Here is a 6,743-nt window from a genome sequence, read left to right on the forward strand (position 1 = left end):
AGTGTTAAAATATTTGAATAAATATAAAGTGATTGTCAAAGTGTATCAAGTAAGTCTCTCATATCTTATCGAGGAAGACATGTAAAACTTATCAAGGAAGACTTGTAAAGCTTATTGAGGAAGTTTTGTAATACTTAATAAAGAAGATTTGAATAGCTTACTTAGTAAGCCTTGTAAACCAACTACTATAAATAGCTCATTTAGCTAATGAAATGAAACATAACTTTTATCTACATCTTCTATTCTCCTGTACTTCCTCTACATTAAACATAACTAATATTTTCAATTCAAGGTTTATAACACAAGTATTAAGAGTGTACCGTAGAATCAATTTTTTTTGCTGAAAATTAAAAAAAAAACTAAATACTAATTTGGTTGTCCTGTGTAATCAAAAGAAAGAGAAGCAAAGTAACAAATCAACAAACAAAAGTTTGTTCACACTTATAACTAAGAGTATAAGTACATTGTGCACGGTCAGAAACTGAAATATGATGACTAGTTGACATAATTTATACTGTAACATAGGCGCAAAACAACCTAGTCATTTGATCAAACTCCCCGCTGGCATAAATTCTCTTACATTTTCTCGTACTCGTCTTCGTCCTTAATTTTCACTTTTATCTCGTCGTATTCCTCCTTTAGATGCTTGCTCTCTTCACATCCCCATCTCAATCCTCCTTGCTATAGACGTTGGCGGTGGTCCTAGCATCATTCACACTATTCATAATTTCATCTACAGATAGAGACAAGGATCGCCTTCTTGGTCTATGATTACCTATTGCCTATATGAAGTACTTGGTCTGCTGCAAAGGTACTCCACTATTCATAAAGTCATGCAATGCTGGTGAATGTGATCTATAATAACCAGATGCTTGAGGTTTTATAAGCATCTTGATCAGTTGCTCTGACCTGGAATTAGAAGGTTTGAAAAGTCTAAATTCATGTTCATACAGCAAACCTTCTAAATGATCTTTTGACATGAACACCTCAACACAAAATATTAAATACTTCATGTTCACATGGAATGGGCATGAAAGATGGAAAGTCCAAAAGATCATATAAAGGTGAAGAATACTAATTCAAATACTTGACGAGGCTCGATGATTGAAAAAAGATCATAGCAAAAGAAAGTCAGACTGCTGTTTAAGCATTTTGCCAAGCTTAGCCCCCTTTTGCCACGCTGGTGTACTTCTGTTAAAAGGCAATCATATAATTGCAGTGTACATCTGAGACACCTTCTTATAACTACATAGGAGGAATATCTTCACCTATTTCATGAAATAACAATACACCAATCAACATGGATAATCAACTAACTACACAAATAGCCAATCAAAGTTCTCTACACTCTTTTCTTTCAAACCTTTCTTTTGTTTGTTTGTTGCTTAAATGAGAAATTTTTATATTTTTTTAGTCTATATTTAATGGAGGAACAAGAAGTCCACCGTAACCATACAAATATAAGGGGGAAGGTGCACTATTTCGGTCCCTTTCCAATTCAGACGGACCGTCGCAAAGATATATCATAAAATCCTACACTAGAAGCTTTAAGAGAATAAAGATATAAAAATCAAGGCTGCCATTAACCGACATACATTATAGCTACAAACTAGTACCATCCCCTGATTAACGAGAAATCAACACCAAAACAGCTATGTAATTCGTGAGAACTATAAGCCTTTGTACTCTGGCCGGGTAATGTATTCAAATTTCCATTGTCTTCACAAACAGTCCATAAAATATGACTGGTGTGCCTGTCAATACAGATATTAAGAAGTTACAAGGTAAAATAAGCACTTTAACTTATACTACATGTAAGTACATGATGCCTGCATTCTATGAATTGTGATAATTTGGTAATAAAAAACCTATTCGTCTAAATAAAATATAAATTGAACAAACAATAGAAAATTAAACAGCTATATATGTTTTAACTGTAAAAAGAGCAGTAGCTTGATCCTGCAGACTGACAAGTGACCCCTATACTAGCAAGTCACTGCATAATGTAACCTGAGTATTTACCATACTGCGAGCCAAGCCTCCTCAAACAGTTGATAAACCAGGATAAACAGGTAGTTGACGACGCCCCCCAAAATCATCAAAATAGTTCACTAGGAAAATGTTTTGTTCAACCTCATCAACCAACTCTTGTTGTACCTTGAAAACATAGTTCACTTTAAAAAGACACTGTAATTAGATGCTGATAAAAAGTGGCGCGAGTTAAGAATGCTGATGCACAACAAACTAGGACTAGTTATTAATTAAATCATGTTAACACAGGAGACCAAATGACTGACAATTTACTTATTATTCAGTTAAATAGTCAATTTTAAATCAGGTTTTGGAAAAAAATTGCTTAGTTCTTACAACTTGCCCCTGTAATATGTGATTCTCTTTGGGTCCATAATTCATTTTTCTTTAAAACTTAACACTTGGTAAAAACTATAATTTACTAGTTCCTTTGAAAGCTTGTGACCTTGTGAGATATTTTCGTTTGCTAAACTCTGCATGTAAATTCAAATACCACTAAACCAACCTAACTATAAATACAGAAACAAGAGCAACCAAATACAAGCAAAAAATCCTAATCACCATTTGTAATCTAGTTAGAACTTGGAACAAAGTGATTAATCTAGTTCCCCACAGTGATTGCTCAATCAATAGTGGAATACAACCTTCTCTAACCAACAATTCTGTTCTTCATATTCCTATCAGACAATCAAAGCAATATCATCGTAACAAACTCTTTTACATTCATTGACCCCCTCCCCGATAACCTTAACCAAGACTGCAATCTTACATTCCTTCACTCATTCACTATTTTTTGTTTCCCTGCTCTCTACTCCAGCTAATCTACACAACACTACCATAGCCCTTTCCTGTAAACTTGGTTCTAATATAGAATTAAAATAAGTTAAAACTAATAATTGGATCTACTGTCTTGATTGTATTAAGTTCAATTTTGATTCTATTCTAGAACACAAAAAATACATAGGCTTATAAATAAAACATCAAAAATATATTACAGGACTTTTGTTTAAATTTCCATTGTAGAATCAAAAGGTGTACCTAAAAGTCTACAGTGAAATCAAAATTTCTGCAAGTAATTGCTAATTTGGTTCTATGGTAAAATAATATTAGATAAAATACTGAGTATAATATTGAGATTCTATAGTAGATTAAAAAAACTATAAGATAGTAAAATTTAGTGATTCAAATAATGTTTTGATAAACATATGACTTTAATTCTACTATGAAATCAAAAAATCTCCTTAAAGTTGGTTCTTTATGATTCTCGAATCAAAATGTTAACAACAAATTGACTCCAACATCAGATGATTTTGAAAATTGATGTACATATAACAAATCAAATGGATTGATTCTCATATTAAAAAAAACACTAAAAATGCTATAAAAAATATGAAGTTTATGTCTAAAGTAAAAACGTACCAATGCTGAACAAAATCTCAAGAATATTGGTGTTAATACATAAATTAACAATTTAATTCACTGAAGCGAACTTTGAATAAAGATAAAGAGAGAAACTTTATTAAGATATGAACTATAGAATCACAAACTTGAGCTGGATTCGAAGAAGATGACATACTTTTCGTTAAAATTGCTGAGATTGGGAGAGATACAATGAGAGAGATCGTCGAGAAGAGATAATTTTCGTTTGAATCACATAGAGAAGAGATACAGCGACATAGAATTTGCCACAGTGAGCTCGTCGTTGAGATATAGACGGTGAATTAAGTGCCTGTACACAACTTCTATACATACAACTCGCTTCTAGTTATATAAATTCTAAGTGCCAGACATATATTGACCGTCCGATATATTTTCAATCCCGTGGCTCAGATTAAGCAAGATGGTTCTCTACGGACCTCCATCTAGGTATGAGCATTCGGTCGGTTCAGTCAGAAATCGGGCTGAACTGAATTAACCGAAAACCGAATTTAAATTTTTTTTTTAACCAAACCGAACCGATTTAATATTTGGGCCGAACCGTAAACCGAACCGAATTAATTCGATTAATTCGGTCCGATTTTTCAAACCGAAATAATTTTGCAGATCAGGTTTTGTACATTGCAAGGAGCCAAACAACTTACAAATAAAAAGAAAATTAAAGCAAAAAATATTTAGAGAAGTTCAAATAAAAAAATCCAAATTACAAGCAGCAATACAAATTAAAACATTAACATCCTTGAGTTTACAAATTAAATATAATTTAGCTTTTTGCGATTAAAATCTAGAAAAATGAATAACTGATTCCTGATTAGTCATTAGCTGCTGCCTGCACTGCATCTGCAAGTCTGCAACCGTGGTGCTCCACTGCTCTGCTCCTAATTTCTCTGAAATCAACCAGACAAAAATATAGAGATATTTATTGAACTCTTTAGTTCCTTAAAAAATATATCTTATATTTCTAGTTCATACTATTTTAAGAATCAGAATCTACCAATTCATAGTTTTCAAACTGCAATAAGTGCTCGAGATAGAAATTTCACTAATATTGGGATTATATTAAATGCAGATGTGGATTGCAAAGGCAGAGTATGATGAATTTGGGTCATCAATTGTTCACAGGAAATGCTTCTAAGTCCTTGAAGCTAACAGAAGTGGTGGTTGCAGATGTGGAAAAGCTTCTGATAAAATCTTTAAAGCACTAGCTTATTTTCTGTTATTTTTCAGTTTTATATATTTCTGATCCACTTCGTCTTCTCCTCTACTTGTGTTTAACTTGGTTTTTTGATAGAGTTATGGAGGAAAATATTGTAGCCTTTTGAATGAGCAAGCATATTAACCAAATGGCAGACACATTACAGACCTAACCATAAGGTCTGAAATCTATTCCTACACTTTACACTTTAAGGAACTAAAGAGTTCAGTAAATGTGTTCAGTAAAATGTTACCATGTTTCTCATGAAACTTTTAATGATTAACATATCTAACTTATTCCAACACAATGAGAGCAAAAATGATTGAAGCAACAACAGTTATCATATAACCACAACAACACATTGGATACTCAAAGCATAATACATGGGGTCCAATTTCTAGGAACAGTTTAGTGACACCATCAGAAAGCATATGAACTAAAACAAGAAAGCAAACACTATGAGCAAACCACAGTATTCCTTACTGTATTTGCACCTGGCTTTTTTAGTACCATTTGTATCCGTAAATTTGTCGAAATGATCCCACACCATCGACCTTACTTTCATGGGCTGTCTTTTCCTTTTCGCAGATGTTGTTTGACTGTTCGGATCATTTGAATCTTTCATCTCAGTCTCAAAAGTTTGGGGGTGCGAGTCCGACATTATTCAGTCTTCCGAGCACAAATTCAACTGCAGCATATACAAATTACAAATAATTAAAACTCAGCAAGCATCAGCAATTCAGAAACAAGAAACAAAGTAGTGAATATTATTGAATACGACATTATTCAGTCTTCTCAGGTATATAAACAGAGTACAAAATAGCATAACATTTTTCAGAATCACAAATAATCAGGTGTATACTTAGTTTAACTTAATACCTTCTTTAACTTATTACCATTTACGCGTGTGTATATATCATATATATACACATAAATATTGAATATTGAATGAACAGAAATAAGATACGGTTGATAGTTGATACCTGGATACTTGGAGTTGGATTCTTAGAATGGAAATTGGAATCTTGGATTCTTTGGAATTGGAATTTAGAAGAAATTCGATTAGGATTTTGATTATTCAAGCGGCGACATAAGCAGCATCACAGACTTTTCACTTCGGTTTAGCCGTTTAGGGCTGAAGTCTGAAGACATTTACTGAAATATATTATATATAAAATATATTTAAAAAATATAGGTATATTTAGTTCGGTTAATTCAGTCAAAACGAATTAAAATTCTGATAAATCGAACCGAACCAATTTTAATTCGGTTAAAACCGAAAAACCGAAATAACCGGAATTTTTAAAAAATTTAAAACCAAACCGAACCGAAATGTACCGGTTCGGTTCGGTTTTTTGGTTTCGGTTCGGTTTTGCTCACCCCTACCTCCATCTAAGATGGTCCTCTCTAGAAGAATAGCCTATATATATATTATATACAGTCTCTCAGAGATGCGGAAGGACACGATAATCATAGGGAATAAAGGAGTTCCCACTAGAATCCTACTCAACTCCAACTTATGATCCGGGAGACTCACTGGGAAACAAATAATGTTACACTTTATCAATATTTTCCTAATGTTTACTAGCACTAGATTTTTAGAATTACACCAAATACCCTTTCTTCCTTTATTTTTTAGCTTTCAAATCATGTCTGTTTTTGTCATAAATTTTTTTGCTGGACTATCCATATTTACTCATGGGTGGATCCAAATACAAGTTTACACTGTAATTGTATGTAAACTACTTGGATCATCCATAACTTCAGGTTAACCCGATTTTATAAAACAAACAACATCACGTAATTTTAGTAACTTGTATTAACCTCTAAGCCACAATCACGTAAATTTGAAAATTTGAATTTGAGCAACTGCCCAAATCTAAATCGATCTCACCAATAATATTTCAAATCTTCATTTTTTTACTCAATTATGGAAACCATATTACCAACTGATTAATTGAAGATTTTTTTCAAACCGCCTTTCTGCATTAGTTCCGGTTTAACTGGAGATTCAGGCAATTCTCCATCTCAAACCGGTGCTATAATTAGATGAATCAAATATATTCAAGTTGCCACTACA

General features: G+C 32.8%; 1 long non-coding RNA gene across 4 annotated transcripts; it reads right to left on the reverse strand.

The window, feature by feature from the left end:
* Nucleotides 1-409: 409 nt before the first annotated feature.
* Nucleotides 410-3,806, reverse strand: LOC141667821 (uncharacterized). 4 transcript variants are annotated; one of them, XR_012552794.1, is made up of 5 exons: nucleotides 3,608-3,806; nucleotides 2,023-2,174; nucleotides 1,596-1,754; nucleotides 776-1,268; nucleotides 410-702 (listed from the first exon to the last, which is right to left on the reverse strand). It is a non-coding gene; the product is annotated as an uncharacterized LOC141667821 (long non-coding RNA). The 4 variants fall into 4 exon arrangements; XR_012552795.1 differs by having other exon boundaries at nucleotides 410-1,268; nucleotides 2,011-2,174; nucleotides 3,608-3,801; XR_012552793.1 differs by having other exon boundaries at nucleotides 410-909; nucleotides 3,608-3,794.
* Nucleotides 3,807-6,743: the final 2,937 nt, after the last annotated feature.

This window comes from Apium graveolens, chromosome 6, assembly GCF_009905375.1.
Source record: "Apium graveolens cultivar Ventura chromosome 6, ASM990537v1, whole genome shotgun sequence".
NCBI lineage: Eukaryota > Viridiplantae > Streptophyta > Magnoliopsida > Apiales > Apiaceae > Apium > Apium graveolens.